Raw genomic sequence first — 19,206 nt, 5'->3', positions numbered from 1 at the left:
TTATGGCTGTGACGGTGTTCTCACCATTCACGTTTTATTTTAGAGTGCTCTTCAGTCTCTGATGGCATTTCTCAATAAGGTCTTCCTGTGCTCTAACAAGTCAACCTGCATCATCCTCAGATATTTGTAGGTCTCTCTCCTCTGTCGTGGAAGAGTGTGTAAGTCCCTCCTCCCTTCTTTAAGAGCATATCCATACTTGTTTGTACACGGTGGATAGCGGGTTGAATTCGAAACAGAACTACAGCGAGTTCAGTGGCCGGAACGTTCGTCTCCTTATAGGAATCAGCTTGGTCGTAATGTTCACAACCTTGCATTTGTCTAAGTGGTCATTCTCTATTTCGCTATAGCTGCTTCTAGCAAGTTTGTCATTGTCGAGTTGACTTTACAGATTTTCAGCGTTTTTATCAGTCAGCTGCGGGGTATGGAGTCGAAGGCTTAGCGGTAGACCATGTAGGCCGTGTGCACGTTGCGGTGCTTCTTGCACGCTGGCTCCATAACTGCCGTGTCAATTTTCAACTTCTCCTTGCATCATTTGCTTACATCCATTCCGCTGATCGACATGATGTTATAGCTCTCAAAGTTGTCTGATATCTTATTATTATTCTCCTCATTACTATCAGAGACCGATATCTATGGCGTGAAAAAGACAAAAGTTTTTTTTTCCGTTCAAATGGGGAAAATATTTCTTAACTTCGGTTGCGATGGGGAATTCAACCCAACGTGTCCTTCTGGTACAAGAAATTGACAATGCTATCCATTTCGACACTATAAACGAGGAGATAGTAGTAGGAGTTTAAGAGCATCAGCACGTGTTTTGTGGTCGATTTTTTGTTTGCTAGACGAAAAACCCGAGTTTCCAGGGGGGAAAAAAACATGTTACCCGTGCCTCAGACCGACTACTCAGCCACGTTGTGAAGGAGGCCCATAAAAATTCCTGACATCATCGACGGGACTCGAACTCAGGTCTTTTCTACCAACCGTGCTATCCACGAGGAAGCAAACTGATTCCTAATTAAAGGTGCCAAAACCGTTTGCGTTATCAAATTACTCTGGCATCTTATGTAGTACACAATTTTAAAATTTTTCGGTACTTTATCCTGTGGAATCCTTAGAAATCATCGAATTACGTATAGATGATATGCAACATGGTTTTAATTCATTAAGTTACTGGATGCGGATCCTGAGGAACTTCGCGCCTATTAGAAAGATTAAGTTTAGACGTTTCAGTTTATGGACTTGACGTCTGTAGCAAATTCTATAAACGTGATGATAAACAGCTTCGCAGAGAAATAACGGTGCCGTACAACTCGTTTGGAAGGTCTCAGGTTCAATTAGCGTCGCAGACTGGAGAAATTAAAGGTTCTGATGTTGCTACTTCCTTCCCACACTATACTATATAAATACTATACAAATCTGTTCTCTTAAGTCGGGCCTGCAGTTATCAAGTCTCAGGCAAAAAGGAAGTGGCTCCAGTAAATCAGGGTTTTCATCCTTCAAAAACCAGCTGTCCCGTGCAAATATTCCAATATCCCGTGCAGAGCAGTAGCTTACTGATTTTTCTAAACTTAGCCAATAAATCTATTTTCTAGTACACGAGAGAAGGGACGGGCGATCTTACTAAAAATAGCTGAACGGGATGCAAAATAAGAAGTCATAACAAGTGATATAGTGGGGAACTATTCGAAAGATGGTCCCCGTTTAAAAGAAAGCAGTCCACTCGCGCATTTTTCAGAAATAAGGCAAGCAGATGTTTCGCATGAGCATGTTCAACGTAATGATGAAGAGTTTGTAGTCGTTTGTGAATTTTAGTTTAGGATTGATTATTTCCGAAGTGTGAGCAACTGATGTTTACAGAAAGTGAATTGCGTTTTCAGCAGAGAGCCCTAAACACATCTGGTCTATTCAGAAATTCTGTGAAGAGTGTGAAAAAAAATTTATTTGGATACCAAATCAAAAGAAACAAGGGTGAAGACCGAGCAAATAAAAGAAGATTCCAAAATGATAAATATGGTTGAATGATAAATTCAATATTATTCTTTCCTCTGTAAAAACGCCTAAGTATGAACACGACCAAAGTATGTTTGTGGAGAGCGTTTTAACACATTTTAAATATGCGAGAAAAAGGGAAATTGCTATTATCCCTATCCATATGCTTGAAAAATGATAAATGTAGCTTTCATGTGAATCTAAAAAAGGATAAAACATGACAATTACATGGAAATGTTATGGTAATCAACGACACCTCCTGCAAAATAGTTACGAAACTACAAACTTGCAGGATTATACATATGTATGCGAAGTAGGTAAAATGGTTCAAGATATGTAATATTATCGTGGTTTCACGATGTTAAGTTTTTGGATACCTGTTATTGTTTACAGCAGTACTTTACAAAAACCGTGTACGGCAATTGCAGAAATCACGTGGTGGTACTTTATTGTCTGAAGGAAATCGGTAGGTGTATCACTTTATGAATGGCAGAAACAAATCAATAGCTGCAACTTCCACTGAATGCTTGAAGTATCTTATAGAGGAAAAACGTGAGCGAAGTGAACGGGACAACTCATTAATTATGGTGCGCAAGAAAAGCTATAGTATCGAATGAAGTAATAACAAAAATAGAATAATCCAACAGAGCGCATAAAATATATTTATTGGTGCGGTATTAATTCACAATAATTACTATTAATCATTTGTAATAATTAATAGTGACAATTACGAATATTAAATTCATTATTTATCAATAACAGTTTATTAATGATCAATTATAATTAATAAATAGTTATTGTTATATATATATTAAGAAACAATATCAGCAAAAATGTGGGACTAAACTGTAAGCAAGGTTTGCATCGTTCATGCGTGCATTACTGGTCATTAAAATAACAAGAAAGGCACACACTGTCGTTTCACAACACATGGTTTCACTGTACTACTTAGGTGTCTCACGGGGAAGTGACATCACCGGTTTAATAAAGTTTTTCCGTAAGTGCTGTGGAACAACAGTATAATTTCTTTTTAGGTGGATTCATATAGGCTTAAGTTACTATTGGCTGTTACACGTCCATCCACGTGTAACAACTATACTCTCAATGAACGGATATTCATGAAATTTTACATATACTCTTTTTACTCAAAAATCCAACAATTATTTTTATGCAAATGTCGAGTTATACGGTTGTTTATTTATTTCAAAGACATTAATATTACATCAAACAGATATAGATTTTCATCCGCTCTCACAACGCATCTTTTTTTTTTTTTTTTTTAAATTACATATAGAAATAATGAAACAAAGATAATTCAAATTATTGATTTAAGGAAAGAAATCCAACACGTCAGAAAAGGAAAGAAGTGCGCATATTACCTACCTACCTTGTTAAAATTAGCGAGGTATGGAATGCCCAATGACTGGTAAAACATTGCTTACTTCGTGTCACGGATCCCAGTTCTGGAGTTAGAATTATCATTACTTGCACAGAATTATCATTGTTATTCTCTTAAATATTTTAATAGTGTCAGTTTAAATTAATGAATACCATTTTCTAAACCGAAAGAAGACAAAGGTGATGATATCCCCTCATCAATATGGCGTAATGTCAAATTAATCTATTTCACTTCTTTGAGCTTTTATGCTGGATGAGCTTGAATCTTGGCTTCGACAACAAAACCCAACTATCTGGAACATAAAAAGAGGAGACAAGAATCTGACACAGTTACCATGCTGGCCATAAACAATCAATTTGAAACACAAACCGAACAAGCAATTTGAAATATCAAATTCCTTGCTCGTTTTAATTATTTAAGCTTCGCCACTTTTTTCTTGCAACTATCTTTAAAAGACGTTGAGTATTCTCTTGGGGTTTAAAACCATTCTACAATGCAGGTTCCTAGACGATAAAACTTCCAGATTGATTTCCCACTTATAAATGTAAAGAATAAGTACTGTATTTTAAAATAAGTTTCAAAACGCCTTGCGGCATCAGTTTGGCTTGTTCTAGTATGCTAATATTTCATACGATTTTGCAAAACCATGTGGTGGAAAATTTCTATTAAACGATAAAGATTTCGCTTCAAGATATTGCCATTCTTAATTTGCGTATGAGAAATATTTTTGTTACTTGGTAATTAAACTCTTCAACTAGCAGTCGTTTCCATGGAAACCGAATGGACATTATGCTGCTCGAGTCTGCTCTAATGGAAAAAACAGTAATTAGGTGAGATTTACCTGAATTTCACTTTAATTTTACTCAAACTTAGCACATTCTTGAGTTTTTTTTTTTATTGCTGCTGTGTATATATATTGCAACTTCTATATATTCTTTAAGATAGACTGTCCATACGTGCACCATAGTCACAAGGCTGGTATTCACTTATGACCATTTCTAATGATTTTTGTAAGGCCTACAATCGAAATATTTTCTCTGAATATAAATTAGTGTGCAAACACTTGGAAGTTGAGGTTTTTTCTCACTGACTCCGTACAATAGTGAAGAATGCATACATCGGGTGATCCAGTTAAAATTCGACCCCCCTTTTTAAGACAATTCAATTCTTTTGCTGTATTCAAGAAAAACAGTCTCAGCGAGAACCTTAGCTTATGAAATATAGTTACATTCTTACCGTTAAAGTATTCCTATATGAGACAGGAGGGAAAATGTAAATACAGAATATATTTAAAGGAATAATTCCTTAAAAGACATAACTAAAGCACATTCTGCACATGCTCATGACCGGAATGGGAGCACGACCCAGGATTTCTCAATGAATTCAGCAAGCATAACAGGAAAGAGATTCTCGATAACATTTATGTAATATCAATGAAAGAACTGGAAAGTCACCAGTAAGTAACGTGTGGCGGCATGTGAATCCAGTCTTGCCAAAATCAGACAAAATATTTACCGAAAACGTAGTAAAGTATTTGGCTTAACAATGATTGACATTACCGATAAGTTACGCTATATCACAGTATACAGGTTTCACCACTTATCACTCATTTGGAGATGTATGAGTTCGATCACCGTTGATGACTAGAAGAATTTCTAAAGTCCTCTTCAATCGAAGCTGTAGTTAGCCGATCTCAAGCGGAGGGACTAGGGTTTTTCTCCGTGAATCATTCCGGGTTTGTCAGCGGGCACCAGATGCAAATCAGCCAGCGAACCACCCAAGTCTACAGACCCAATACACACATACTGATTTGGGTAACACGGGCTGTTAAAATAATAATACTGTTAAGTTTAACAAGTAGTATCACTTTTTGAGGATAATATCTTTTTGTTGATCTCACTATGTAAATAAGTTTGATTACATCCAACTGCTTCTTATATTTATTTTGTATACTGAACCCAACGATGGCACTTCTTTTTCTCTATTGTCAATATTCCGCCGAGAATTCAAGGTTTTATATTCTTTGGGTATTTATATTTATTATGTAATAATGTGATACATTAGTACAAAATATTAGGCATATTCAATCTAACATGAAATGTTCCATGTAGTATAAACAGGCAGCTAGGAAGGCACATGATGCATTGTCCGTGATTTATTGAACAAAAGCTTATACTGAATTTGGAATATTCTATTGAGGTCTCGAAACCGCACCTAAAAAGATATCGAACTTCTGGAGAGGGTTCAGAGAAGGGCGACCAGATTAATAATGAATGCAAAGCGATGTGCATATGAAAAACGGCTTAGACAGTACGAACTTCTGAGTTTGACAACTAGACAACTCAAGGAAAATCTAATTGAAGTGCACTGAAGGGACATGAGTAAAATGAATGAAAAAGGTCTGTGTGTTCTCTCTCTCTCTCTCTCTCTCTCTCTCTCTCAGGTGAACATATATACCAGGGAACAGGAATGTAAAATTTCAGTGAATAACGGAAAATTACAGCATAAAGTTCACTACAGCCGGTTGTCGAATAGTGGAAGAAACTGCCTTCCAAAGTGGTGTAGGCAGTGACATTGGCTAAATTTAAAGCATAATCGAATGATTACCTTGTGAGAATGGGAAAGATATCAATAGTATGTTTTTTTTTATTATTATTATATTTTATTTATTTATTCATTTATTTATTTTTTGGTTGATTATGAGAAAATTACTTTCTTACATTATTTGGCTTACTAATAGTAATGCTATATAATAACCCAATCGTCGTATAATAAGTTTTGTTTGTACTTTGTTATGGCTACCAAACGAAGGCGTAAATCATCTCAAGACTTGTACTATTATATTTGTAGAAATTATATACCCACAACACAGTGAAACAAAACATCGTTCATTGCACCGGGGTTTGCAGTGCATATAAAGCCTATTTTGGAATGCATATGAGTGATCCAAACATGTTGTGCACTTCATTTCTGCTGTGGTATCTGCAGGTCAACATTAGAAAAATGGTTTCAGAATAGTGGTAAGTGCATGCCTTTTGTTATACCTCGAATATGGAGAGAATACACAAATCATCATAATGAATGTTACTTTTATATGGTAGATACACCAAAGTTTAAAAAAAGGTCTACGGATCGAAAACCTATAATGTACATCCTCTAGTGTCACTCAGTGAAGACCTGTCAATTAACCTTCCAGGGAATAGTACCTCAGAATTTGATGATGAATCTGGTGAAAGGGATAAGTGGGATTACACCTCAGAAGTCGATTCAAGTAAAACGCTACATTTCCCTAATCAGTAAGAATTACATAACTGAATGCCGGACTTTGGTCTAATCAAATTCAATGCAGATCTCTCTACGTCTGGTTTAAAAGAGTGGAATATACTCAATATAACTTCAAGGCTTCCATATACAGAAAAATGGGTTTCTGAACGTTTTAACATTGTTACAGAATACCTTTGCTATTGTTTTGACTTCGTTGGGCTTTAGGAAGAAATTATATTTGGGCCCAATCTTTCAGATTGGGCCCAAATATAATTGGGCCCAAATATAATTTCTTATGCATATATGCAAATCTTATGCATATTTTCCTATACACAGATCGATTTATTGTCCTCAATTCATATTTAAGAAGGACTACGAGTAGAAATGGGTGTTAAGAGGTCAAGGGTGTCTAGTATAAATGGAATATCTGTGGGGTATTTTATGATGCTGAGCTGTCTTTATGGTGTTCATGAGCGGCCTTCATGATGTTTGTAAGGTGAATTCAATAAGCTCTCTTGCTTTCTTTGCCTCTGGGACAGCATGACAGTAAATCAGCACTAAAGGAGAAGAGAATGGTCTGCCAGAATTCAGTTGCAGCCGGGTGTCGAGTGTAGTAATAATACATCTTCTAAGAAACTCTACAAACCATCCAACAACCAGCTCCCAGTCACCTATGACGTTTAAGCCTGTTTCGCTAAGTCATTACTCGATAGTTGCCGTTCTAGGGTCATCTCTGCAATACTGGATTCTCGCTTTTCCAAGCTGTGTGCTTCTGCTAAACTAGATAATTTGACTTATGGATACGAATGTGCTGACGATGGCTCCTTCCCTGTTGTGGGATTTCTGCTCATCAGGATAGTACTTTCTCCTTTGCTGCTGCACTTCTCCTTCACTGCCCCCTGCAACTTCTCTTTCCTTGCTGACATTGATACATCCTTCTCATCCAGGTGAGACCAAGTGAAAATCCTGGCACAATGCAAACTCGGGCCGTCTCTCCCGAGTATGATCTGCTGACGAAGACCGCTGTCGTGGGATTTATATGCTGTCATGCTAACTCCTTCTGGGCACAGGATTTATACCTGCCATGAGGGCTTCATATAGCATTCCCATGGGAGCACTTGTCTTCTATGACTTTCTCCCCCGTCCCCTTTCCCACTCCTCCCTTTTTCTTCTCTAGTAGGCCACCTTCTCCGTGGCTTGCTCTTTTTAAACTACATTGTGACTCGCCTTTCTTCTCTATTTTCTTACTCACTCGTTCCAAACTTTTTTTTTCTGTTAGGAAGGTCAGGCGACCCTGGCGGAGGCCAGCCAGAGTATAATGGGCAGACTGGTTCACCTCTCAGCGGTGGTAGCGATCACCGTAGGGCTCCACCAAGGACCCTGCGGCCAAGTAGCCAGAGAGACAACAGAAATAACACTACTCTGGCACATTACAGTTTTTCTGGCTTTTACAGAAGTTCTGTACTTTTCTACAAAGTACCATGGCACAAATGTGAGAAACCACCGGTGGTGCCTTGCACGAAACGCTATGCCACTATTTTCCAAGAAACAGTCTTGCTTACACCACTCCATATCAAGCCGGGAGTGATCGAATAATTTTTTAAAGCACAGGGTCATCAAGGTGATATGTTCAGGAATATACAATTTATGTTTCCAAAATTGTCTGATATAAAGCTTATCTATGCTGATGCAAAGCTTATCTACTGCTTCAAAAGTTAAGCTGACGTTCGCTTCGCGAGAACTGAAAGGCAAAATGACTGTCGCAGGGCGGAATTGCCTGGCAATCCTTTCGCCTTGTAGTGAATGGATTTCTCGGTAACATTAAGAGTGAAATTTTCAAAGAACTATTTGATAAGTTCTATGCGAAGCAATGAAGTTAGTGAAGTGCACGGAGAAACATTTCATTAGAACACAGTCAATGGAGAAGAGGGACTAAGAAAGGCGTACTGAAGGTACGATCGACGACTAACTCTTCTTGATTTCGGATGATCACACTGACCACAAAAAAAACAAAGGCATTCAAGTTTACATTTTTAATGATTTTTTTTTTTTTTTAATCAAACCGAGGAGGGTTTCTACTTTTTAATTTGAGTTTCTTTAGTTTTCGCAAAAATTAATATTCTATTTTGTGCAGAAGTTAAATACTGCTAATAAAACTGATATAATATTACTACACTTTTAATTTATTTCTGTTCTGGACAGACCAGTGCTATGGAAAAACTAAGGCAATATTCAGAATCAGCATACCCAAATCACTAAAAGGACACCAAGAAATTCAGATAAGCAAAACCGTTTTGAAAATTTGTTACAGAGTAATTTAAAAATCTGCTGCAATTGATCTACTACATTATGTACTTTTCCAATAAAAATTTAATAGGTTTGTCAACAACTTACTGAAGTGTAATAATATCAAAAGTTTCTTGAGAGATTTACTGAACCTATTTTTTGCAAAAGCCTGAGCGGATACCGTACTGTGATGGTTTAATCCAGCGATCACAGAGTAAACAGTATGTACGATTTTCATCCATAAACATCTACTTAATTTTCGCCTCGTTACATTTTTTTTTAGAGAAGAACAAGACAGCTTGTGATTTTCTTCTTCAGTTTGTCTGCATAATGGTTATGCAGACAGGCTGAAGAAGAATAACATCTGCAATCAAAGTAGACCTCTATACAAATGTTATTTCCCTCTTCGGCGCCATTTCTAAACCTCATTGTTCATCTACTCTGTATCGCCAGAGGAATTGAAAGTCAGCCAGACTTTTGTTGGCATCTTGTCCTGTCTAATCCTCTTCAGGCTATACTTCCCAAAAGCAGCTGAAAAAGAACACTTTTTTCCCTTGGTAATCACACGTTGCTTTAACGCTTTGTCCTAGTCAAGATTTCTTGATTCCAGAATTACAACTTAATGTTTATCTCTATTCCTCATTCAATTGTGATACTGCAAGTTCCTTACCGAATCACTGTAGCATTTACCTAACATCTTTGTAAATACAAACCATGCAGTAGCTTCAGCAGTTGCTGTAACATAAAAAAGGTAGCGCCATCAGACAGCACCGTGAAATTAGAGGAAAAGAAAATTATAACATTATTTTAGTGGAAGCCAGTACACATTGATTTACTTCAGCCATTGGACACAATTTGTTAGCCCTGTGAGTTACGGTAACATCTCCCAAATGAAGTTTAGTGAGCGTAGGATATTAAAAAGCCAAATGGGTAGTAATCTTATTAAGAAAAAAACTTTAGTAAAATTTTTACGATTTGATAAACAACTGCGTGTTGATTCTTCACTCTCGATATTTCATTTGTCTTGGAATATTTACAGCTGCCATAAGAAAGATGAACCGCAATGCGTTCGTTAGGTGTTCGTTCCTAGTATGTAATACGATTAGCAGAAGAGGAGCTAGTACATAGAGCCCAATCCTGGGTTAAGTTTCATTTCTGTGGTTGTTGCATTATGCTTAGTGGAAAGAGAAGGCACATGCATCACGGAAAAAAAAAAATTGGACTCAACTATTATTTTTTTTTTTAACAGCGGGAATACACGTACTATGGAAATCAAAATAGCTCGCGCATATAAAAGATTAGCATTCCAAGCACAGCCACAGTTTATCAATTTTGCATAAAAATCTGAACTCTAATAATTCGCAGACAGTATTCAATAAGATTACTTTTATACAACTTTAAAAATAATCTGAAAGTTTATTTTTAAATTGAGATTAAAATACGACAATTTATTAAAATACGACCATCGCAGTTTATTCAACAAATAAGGAAATGTTTCATAACTAATGAGATAGCTCGTGTATTAACAAATATTTTATTTACAGTGTCGATTTATTATTTTAATTATTTGCATACGGTTATTTATTATTTATAGAAGCACAAATTTGACAAGAGAAAGGGTTTAGTGTTTTTGTTTTAAGGATTTAATTCTTTTTTACGGATTTAATGTGTCGCCATGGGATTCAAATAGAGAATTAAATGAAAACGTATACATTGAAAGTATACTATTTAAATCTTAAATTAATAATTTCTAAGGCTTATGTTTCGGAACATCGGCATTATGGATAGGAGAGCGGATGAACACTGCTTTTCCCACACGGTGTGGAAGGACATTATTCATATCCGCTGTACTAACAACGATGCCGATGTTCAGAAACATAAGCTTTAGAAATTATTAATTTAAATAGTATTTAAATATATTAAATTATTTAATAGATTAGATTAGTTAATATTTAAATTGTATAAATTTAAGATTTTTATTTTCCACGCCGGGGCTAAGATAGTCGGTCTCAGTTGAGAATTTCGCTGTTTATTCCCCCCCCCCCTCCAGAATCTCAGGCGGTTTTCCATAGAAAAAAAAAAAAAAAAAAAAAAAAAAAAAAAAAAAGAGAAAGGGAAACCGTCCTTAAAATAATTGATATTTACTGATACTACACTGATACCTCATGCTTTGACCCAAAGTGGTCTAAAGATTCACTTGGAAAAATTTTAAAGAGTTATACCAATCTTAAATGATTAAATTTGATTTAGAGATTAATTGAAATAATTAATCGCGTTTAATTAATGGTAACTATAAGCTTATTACTATATTAAGAGACTATATTAAGTTTGACCACTACGCGAATCAGCGACACAAATCTGTACAGATTTTATTCTTTACTATCTACACATGTGAAGCACTTGGACTAACAAGCAGACTTCACACAGAAATACGTCACTGAGATCTGGGTTCTATGCTCCGCAAAGAACGAAGAAGAAAAACAACTTTCATATACACAACCTAAACGAGAAATTGTATGTGATAAGACTTCATAATGTTCGGACTTGTATAAGATTTGCAAAGATCAAAAATTTGTATTTCATGTTGTTACTCTATTATCCATTTCCATTACCGAAACGAAACAGATGTGACTCAGTTCTGTATAATTCAGCCATTGCATTCTTAAACTTAGTTTGGGAAAACCAAGAGCGACAGTTCAGACTCAATGAATAAAATTATCATTATTGCTATGCTGTCCATACTTCGCGGGATCGTGGTGCATTTAAACACACGTACTCTGTTCGTGTAAAATTATTTTATGATACCCGTAACCCGTTTTAAAATACGTCTTAAGGAAAGCTCCAAAACTATAATATTAGTATGCCCCATAGTGAAAACTAATTATGAGAAATATGAGAAAAATAAATAGCTAGGAATGGAAGTATATGATTAATCGAACATCTGGGATAACAATAAACTTTTGGTAAAAAAAAAAAAAAGTTGAGAAAATGAACCAAAATTACACTATAAAAAAAACAACAGGTCAAAGTTCACTCTCCTTAATACCTCACTTATAAAAATAATTATCGCTCGTCAAGTTTGTCCGCAAGTAAACTGAAATTTAAATCAGCTTTCGAAAATTTATTTCTTATTTTTAATAAATTAAAGTTCTGTAATATCCTACTAAATATTCCAGAGGAAATGATCAATTAAAAATATATGGTATACTGGAATAGTGTTTTGTGGAAGGCGCCACCGGTGGTTTCTCACACCTGCACCAAGGTATCTTGGTGCAGGTGTGGGAAACCACCGGTAGCTGTGAAGAAGTACAGAAAAGAATCAGAAGCAATTGAAATAAGATTATCCATATTAATAATTCCCAACCTTTTGGATGCAAAACCATATTCTTAATTCATTAAACTTCATGACCCTTTATGATGTCCTACAAATTATAAAAAAAATTAATTCCATCCGCAATTAATGAATTAATTATGAAAAACTCACTGAATTTCCATTACATGTGTATTTTATGACTGAGAAAATCACGGATAGGAAAGACTCAAGCCATGTACAGCATGTACAGGGTTTCTATAAGCTGAAAATACCACAAGCTATATTACATAGGGCGGTTGGCAAGATATTAACACTTTATGCTAACAAAGTGCAAATCGTCCACGAAATTTAAAGTCTCACGACAAACCACAGTGAGAAGAATCCGCTGTTCACATTCTCAACCGTATAGACGAAGATGAGCACTTTCTGAAAAATGTCAAAGATGAAGATACATTCCACCTATCTGGTAAAGCTAACAGACAATTGTCGCATGTGGGAATCTGTAAGTCCTCACTCAAGTTCGTGAACACGACCGTGATAGTCCCAATGTAAGTGTGTGGTGCGCACTGTCCTTCTTCCAGGGGAAGGAGCCATTTTTCTTCCACGAAAACACTGTGAACTGCGGGAATGACCTAGATATACTCGAACTGTACGCTGCACCTCAGCTGGAAGATATAGATATGCGGCCACATGTGTTCTATCAGCAAGATGGGGCACCACCACGTGGAGCTTGCATGTGCACGATTTCCTCAATAAAAATTTCCTAACAGATAGATCGGCTAGGATGATCCTATTCCATAGCCGCCGCCGCCTCCTCCTTACTGGATATCGCACCTATGGATTTCTTTGTGTGGGGTACCTGAAGGACAATATGTATGCAAAAAAAAAAATAAATAAATAAATAACGTTACAGAGTTAAAAGACCGGACTGAAGAGGCAGTGACTTTCATTTCTGAAGAGATGCTTCGATATACTTGGAATGAAATTGGTTATCGTCTTGACCTTCTACGCGCTACTAAAAGGTGCGCGTAGAAGGTATGAAGTGCAGTTGTGATGCGAAATACTTTGAGTTCCTTTATCAAGTGCAGCAAACCGTTTTACACCTATTACAATAAAATTTCAATCGAGCTTCATAATCAGGTGATTAATTTATAGACACCCTGTACAACTAAAGGGTGAACGACACACATTACTGGATAAAACAAACACGTGGTGCGGTCGCTTTATCCGGTAATGTATGTCTCAGCAACTTGTTTTTTTTATGACTTTTTTTTACATAAGCTTTGCAATTGAATGTTTTGTCATACGTTTAAAATTTCATTAAAGTTACTTTTTTTTTTAAAGTACCTTGATACTGAGTTCAGGTGACCATTGATACAGCCGCGCTGGAAAGCACTGCTCCAGATTTTTGGTAGTTTTCCAAAATAAAAATAAAACCCTTATTTAGATAAGGAATTCTGCAGTAACAGTTGTAGACAGAAATAAAACAGATACAGTGAACGATGAAAAAAATTCTTTTATCTAAGATGTTTTCACCGGGTTTTCCGCGTGAAAAAAATCAAATCCACCCGGGAACTGAGTCTCTTAAATTGTAAGATTGTGCATCATGAAGCATCGCTGTGAACAATGTGAACCTAGATGATTATTCTGAGGTACACTCTGAAATTAAAATAAATAAAAAAAACACGTAAACGCCAGTCGACCATTTCTTATTTTACACCAGCTAACTCCACTGACATTCGAAATTACATTAAATTAATTTCGCTACTTGTCAAATATTACTTATAGATATACATTATCATATGCGCTTAAAATATTACTGTAGAAATCTGATTATCCAGGGGTCGGTTAACCGGGTTGTGGATTAATGGTTTCTCAAAGGAAGCTTTAGTCAGGCTGAGAGAGAGAGAGAGAAGAGGGAAAAATAAGCAAAAAAAAAAAAAAACGATTCGTCATCACCTTTGATTTCTACCTACTAGCTCACTCAAACCATATTTCAATAATCCTAACTTTAGCAATGTAGGTTAATATTAATAATTTTCTGAGTCTGTGTGTTTTGTTTTTTTGCGTCCGTTTTGTGCCAATGAGACTAAAATGGAAAAGAGTTGTTGCTTCTGCTGACCAAAATTTGATTTCATCAATAAATATGAAAAAAGTACTAAAGTGTCAGCTTTAACGAAGAAATGTTTGTGAATGAAATACCTTTAATTTTGCGGATCATCCGGGAATTAAATTTTCCCGGACAATGCAATTATCAGGAATATTCAATTGCTAATGATCCCAGATAATCCAAATGTACGCGTCTTTGTGTGTCCTACGCAAATCTACAGATATTACATTTTAAGAACTAAGTTGTCTTATTTATCCATATTCTTAGTTATCAATTAAGTCTGAAAATTATAATTAGAACGGAATGTAAATAATCTCAATATTTAAAGGAAAACCATGAATTGTATGTTTCGTATAAGCAAGTCTGAAGTGCTCCAGTTTGCAGTTTCCTCTTGTAATTTTTCATGCGGCCTTTTTATCTATTTCTAAACACCAATTAAACCAACGTCTAGTTCGCTTGCAATGCATGGCTTATACATTGAGTGGTTAATTTATTTTATCAAAGCTACACACTTCGTATATTATAAACTAAAGTAAAACCTTTCCTTCTCGACAATCCTTTTTAGTCAATAATTCACAAAATTTGGACGTACATTACGACTCCAGAAAGTAATTTCCCAACTTCTCTGATATGTGTATAATTTCAATAGAGCACTTAAATGCCAGATCACCATTACAAGCAATGCAAAACTACATTACCCATTATCGTAATGTTCCACCACTGGTTAATTAGTGCCTAAAGACTGAAACAGCAACAAATAAAGGAACGAATTGCCACAGCTGCGAAAACAAATAAGTCGACTTAGATAAAAACGTAGTTCGTTTCCGATATATTTAAACTGCCAAATAAGCGTACAAAAATAAACTAAAGATATTATTTAAACATAATTTTTGAAACTTTTAGATATTCACAGCACTTCGTTGTAAGAGTCTAGAAATGGGGAGAGGAGCGTTACGAGTAAACAGTGACTATGTCTAATTGCTTCAAATAATTATTTAGAAATTCACAACGTATTAATATGTATATCGACTTCTAATATAGGGACTAAAGTTAATTTACTGAACGGTGTATAACAGTAGTTCTTGAACGGCAGAAGTTCAAGGCTTTACTCTTTTTCGATACAGAGGATGACTGTTGTTATTGGTTTTTACGGACATCAGAGACTTAATCATATTGCTCAGTTGTGCATAAAGTGTGTTTACGGGTCAATTTGTATACTGTGCCGGATGAAAAACCGGAGGGAAACCTAACTTCCTCCTTCTTATATTGGTTAACTTCAGCCCCAATTGAAGAGAACTTCAGAAATTACTCCAGTCATCGACAGGACTTGAACCCACACCTCTCCAAAGAACTAGCGAACTCTCCTATACTGCCACAGAGGACTTCATAAAACTGGAGCAATCCCAATTGAAACCCTATCACCATGACCCATGATAAAATAATCAAAAAAGGAGTAGAAAAATATCTTGAAATTATTTTGATGTCGGCTGAAGTCCTCAGTGGCACAGCTGAGCCGCCACTCTTCCCTTTGAGTTATTCCTGGTTTTTTAGCCCACACATGCAAATTGGTCTGTGAACATACTGTTCTACAGACAAATACACGATATAAGTAACAGGCACTATGCCGTTAAAGTAATAATTAATTGCATTTTTTTTTCTGTAGGCCGATAGAGGCATACCGACCACCCGTGTATCTGAATTATATAATTTAAAACGAAATATTTAAGTCATTATTTATGACCTGCTTACTGCAAACTTGTTTACCTTCCACCTTCCCATAAAAAAACAAAATCAAAAATGCATGTAGGCCGCGAAAACTAATGATTAACCAACTCAGCTAGTTTTCCTTTTATGGGGAATAGAGATCACATATCTTTCAAATATAAGAGGCAAATAAGTTATTTTAATAAGCCTATATATAGACGAAAATTAGTCAAAAATAAAACGTGCTTCCATTGTATGTAAGAAGAAGATGAAGAACTAATAAAATGCACAGTTAGATTTTTGTAACCTGTCTAACACCTGGAAGATAATCTAATCAACCTGACGACCAGGCCACCTTTAACATTTTCCAGCTTAAATCAGTTAATCCTGTTACAAGGAGGTATATGTGGCGCGAGCAGCAATGAACTTTTGTCAGAGCGAAAGACAAGATGATTCTCAGCTTCCGCGATGGAATGAACCTAAAACTCGTTCACAAATTTTATGTGGAGTACAATTAAATAGTTCATTTTAATATATAGAAACAATAAGTTGTTAGTTCTTTAAAATAATCATATAAGTTATCAACTACGAGAGAGAGAAACTTTTCATTTATTCGGATATTTTAAGTTACGGTTCATTAAGGTTATATCTATTAAACGAAGATTATAGATTTAAAATAAATAAAAATCAAAGCAAGTAAAATGAGAGAACTTTTCTTAAGATTATTAATTTTATTCTTTTTTTATGCCTAGCTTTAATAGGATAATGTACATGCTTGACAGTTTAAATCGCCAAAAGCATATCTTTAAAAATAATAATAAAATAAAAAAAAGGATCCAATTAATGAGATGGTATATCAATAGCAGAAACTTATTTTTACATCATCCTCTCGTAATCGAGTCCTGTTTCCTTTTTAAAAGATCGCGATACAGAGAGAATATTCCTTTTTAAAGTTGAATTCGTCTGGTAATTTTTCATTCATACAAAATTAATTGGATCGTTTCATTACTAAATTTCATGTTCTTCCACCGTGCTTCTTTTCAGATGAAGTCGGATTTGTGGTGTTTGAGAATTAACAAAGGAAGCAATTCGAATAAGCTTATCAGTTATAATACGGCGATATGCCAGAACTATCCCGATGTAAAAATTGTAAGGACCAAAGTTTCATTTCCGAGTCATCAAATCGTGCAATCCACAACCAGTCTTCAGAAATTATATTGAAAGGGTGCTTTTACGAATTACAAGACAGTAAGAAAGACAGTAGAGAATTAAAATTTCTCGAAAGAAGTACAGTCACAATCACGAAATTAATCTTTAAGACGCTGAGATATGATATCAACACAAATAACAAATTCTAAATAATATATCTTTTTTCGTGAAGGGTGGTAGAAATGATTTCATACGCGATCGATAGATGGCAGTTTTCGTCGATACTCACGTGCATAAAAATCCTACAGCTGGCTACCTAAGATAACTGCTATATGAAGTAGATTAACCTTAACCGAGTTGTAAAAAATACTTTTTTTTTTAATCATGTACACACGAGCGTCCACATGAATGAAATATTCAGATCAGCATCGATAAATAATCGAGTGTAGCTGAACATGGATAATGACAAAGGAAACAAAAAAAAAAAAAAAATCTGGCTGGCACACTTCACATATCTCGAACTCAAACCAGAAAGGATATAGCTTCTCCTGCAATCAGAAACACTTCCAATGTCTTTCCAAGAAAAAAAAAAAAAAAATCGGTGAAATATGTCAGAGAGAAATACAAAGAAATACTTTAATACAGAAAGAAAATGTAACCGCGTTAACGGCAATAATATTCATAAATAGTATATGGGAACACTGCGAGAGTAAGAAAGACAGGGGAAAGGGAAAACGAAATCATGCACGCAATCAGTACATACCCGTTCTTTCTTAGCAACTTAGTGGCTCAGATGTGAGAGCAGATGAACAAATGTTGCCGCACACGTATCGGTTTCACGACTTCGCCTAGATAGAGAGAGGACTACGGCTGCATGAAAACCGCTACACTGTGACATCAACGGAGCGCCGGTCTGATTCTCTTCAAGCAGAATTACTTGGCTACTAATTACTTTAGCGACCCGAGTTTCGGAAGTCAGAGGCTGCACCTGACCCTGTGGGATTAAGGCGAGATGGACGAAACGTATGACGGCATAAAGGATTTGCACTCACTAAGAAACGCGTGTCGATTGACTGTCGAAGAAACGGTGTTACCGGAATGGTGTTTTGCAACAATTCGAAAGGCACAAATTAACTGACACACACAATGAATGCGGTTAGGGCGGCGGACTGAATTTGATCAAGAAAATCGTTATTACCGACTGAATTCGGAATGACGTGTGCGTGCGTGTATTAAAAATCTTTCAACTACAGTTTATCTTACGTACCTTCTTACAATTTCGGCAGCCTTACGTCCAAGAAATATAAATGTCGAGTCCTTGCACATGTCCGAAACAAAGCAACAGATACGTCAGGTGAATAGCACGCTCATTAGTGTAGCGGGCTACGCCACGGTACCGCTCGCGGAATTAGCTTCCTCCTCTTCCTCTGTTCGCATCACTTGCAGCATTCTCCGCGGTTTTCTGCTCCAGCAGCTTCGTGCTTGGCCCCGCTGCTTTCTCTCTACTCGCTGATCGGCGCCAGAGAGAGGGAGAGAGAGATAGTTCTTTATAACCACTTTCGTCGCCATCTGGTGGTTACTGGAAAACAACAAGTTAAACGCTATGCTAATAGTTTTAATCATCATATTTCACTTTTCCGTTTCCTGGGGATGCTCTTCCGTGTAATAATATCCGATAATTCATGTAAAGTGTTGTTGAAAACAGATCGGAATAAAGGCACTGCCACTTAGGACGGGAAATGACAAGAGTCACGCTCATTTCAAATGCACTTGAAATACCAAAGCGTATATGACGCAGATCAGTGTGCAGTTTTCTTCCTTGTATACATCTTTTTCGATGCACTTTACACTTCTGTATCGATTTCCGTAACCGTGCAGTGCATCAATTCACGCCGTCACCTTTCAACCTCTTGAAACTACTCCTATCATTAGGTATAATTTGTCTGCTAAAAAATAGTACCTCTAAATCTTTCTTTATAATCTCGGCTTTCCCAC

The 19,206-nt window shown here is 36.1% G+C and overlaps 1 protein-coding gene across 1 annotated transcript in view; it reads right to left on the bottom strand.

Annotated features, from left to right (window-relative positions):
- The window catches only part of LOC150081934 (toll-like receptor Tollo), a 540,221-nt gene extending 521,505 nt beyond the window's left edge, over positions 1 to 18,716 (bottom strand). Inside the window, exon 1 of the mRNA XM_090378993.1 lies at positions 18,479 to 18,716. The gene's annotated coding sequence lies outside the window, so the exon portion shown is untranslated. The remainder of the gene's footprint in view (positions 1 to 18,478) is intronic.
- Between the last annotated feature and the right edge of the window lie 490 nt (positions 18,717 to 19,206).

Source organism: Mastigoproctus giganteus, chromosome 8, assembly GCF_048544385.1.
Source record: "Mastigoproctus giganteus isolate SK-2022 chromosome 8, ASM4854438v1, whole genome shotgun sequence".
Classification (NCBI taxonomy): Eukaryota; Metazoa; Arthropoda; class Arachnida; order Uropygi; family Thelyphonidae; genus Mastigoproctus; species Mastigoproctus giganteus.
Note: the sequence above shows the minus strand (reverse complement) of the source record. Positions and strands in the feature narration are given on the sequence as shown.